Raw genomic sequence first — 2,005 nt, 5'->3', positions numbered from 1 at the left:
GCCAGCGGGCCGCCGGATTTGCAGATCTGCGGACCTTCATCGCGTGGGCGCCGGATTTGGCTTTGCCGGCCGCCGGTGGCTGCGCCAAGCGATGGATTGGTCCGGGAGCATCTCCCGCAGCCCTGGCAAGGGCGCATCACCGCATGCAGGGATGGGTTTGTCCTCCCGGCGCCGCCGACGATTTGCGCCCATGGATTTGTTCGGTCGTCCACCGGGCTCGGCGCTCGCGCATCGGCTCTGTCGCCGTTGCCGCTCATACAGTGCAACGACTCCACGCAGACAGTTCTGCGGTTTACTTCGGCCACGCCAAAGCACCCCGGATGGGTGTTCTTCAAATGCGAAAACGATGGGGTACGTCCACTTGCGGTAGCTCGTTTTGATAGCTCATTCTTTGGTTCAATTGAGGATCTTCATTTCGAACATGGTCATTCTTTTGTGTAGGAAGATGGATGCTCATTTTGGTTTTGGGAAGGCCAATACATTGATTTATTGATAAAAAGAAAGTTAATAGATGTTGACGCACCCCTTGGTAGAATAGTAAACAATGATGCGGCTGTATGTTCAACTAGAGTGGAAGCAACATCTACTTCTTCCGAACCAAAGATGAAGAATGAAGAATGCAAGATCAAGAATCCGCAGATCAACAATGAGTGCATGGAGAAGATATTACTTCAACTAGTGGGAGCAGTTATGGAAGTTGGAAATCTTCTAAAATGCATACTTGTGGTTCTTGTTTACTTTGATCTTAAGCAAAGATTTGGTGATGTTTTATGCATCCAATGTTGTTGAAAGAACAAATAAATGCATTATGTTGGATCAAATCAAAGTGCAAATTTAGGTTTTCTGGGTCGGGAGGAGCTGCGCCAAATGAGACCCCGCAAAGCCGACCCGTAAAAAAACATATTCGTGGAATATGCTTTTTTACGGGTCGGCTATGCGGGGTCTGCATCCGCGGCCATGCGCGCCGGCCCGCAAAAGCGTTTTTTCACGAACTGCAAACACGTTTTGCGGGCCGGACAGGTGCGGGTCTGCTAGAGTTGCTCTAACCTAATTACACAAATATAACCTGAAAAAGAAATACTAAGTCTTTTTGAGACATAATTTAAAAGGCATACAGTGTTTTTTGTGCTCTCTCCTCCCACCAGCATCATCAAACAAAGGAGAGTAAGAGCATCTCCAGCCGTTGGCCTCCCCAGGAGGCATATTTTTCGCCGCCTGGGGGGCTACCGGCGAAATTTTTAGCCTGGGGGGAAAAAACTTCCCACTCGTTGTGCCCCCCACTAGCTCGACGGCGAGGCGAGGAAGACACCACGATGATCCCGCCGCAGTCCTCGCCATCTCGCGCGACTCGCCGTCGCTCGCCCGCCTTGATGAGCACCGGCAACAGCAGAGCAGCGCGTGTGGCAGCACCAACTTGCGCCAGCAGCTTGCGCTTGGGGATAGACTTGCACGCGAACTCGCCGCCGTCCTCCTTGCCATGCACAGGCAAGCGCGAGAGGCGCGCATGATGGTCCTGCAGGAGGCGGACATGGCGTTGTCCGGCTGGACGAGCTCGACCGTGCGGCCCGAGCGGCTGAGCAGGGCGGCCACCCAGGCGAGATGGCTAGCCACCGATCGACGCAGTCCTGGTGGAAGGCGCAGTTACAGCTGGGGAGGATGCGCACGACGCGGCCCGGCTCCATGGCGTCGAGGCAAATGGGGCAGAGCGCCTCCTCCTCGTCGTCGACTGCGGCCTCCGCCTGGACAACGTCGCCGCTGATCTCGCCGCAGCACCGGCCGACCGGGAGGGCGAAGGGGAGGAGAAGTGGGGCCTTGAAGTGCGCCGGGAATGGGGCTGGAGCGGAGCGGACCGCGCGCAGGAGCGCCACAAGGAACGCGCACAAGCTTGAGCGCAGCCCCGCCAAGCCCGCGAGCTCTTCGTTTGGCGGGGCGGCGCGGTGCGGGAGGCCGGGCGCGGCGGTCCGACGCGGGCGCGCGGCCGTAGAGGGCTGGCGGGGGCGGCGGG

Source organism: Triticum dicoccoides, chromosome 1B (assembly GCF_002162155.2).
Source record: "Triticum dicoccoides isolate Atlit2015 ecotype Zavitan chromosome 1B, WEW_v2.0, whole genome shotgun sequence".
NCBI classification, from domain to species: domain Eukaryota; kingdom Viridiplantae; phylum Streptophyta; class Magnoliopsida; order Poales; family Poaceae; genus Triticum; species Triticum dicoccoides.
This window is presented reverse-complemented; position numbering follows the sequence as displayed.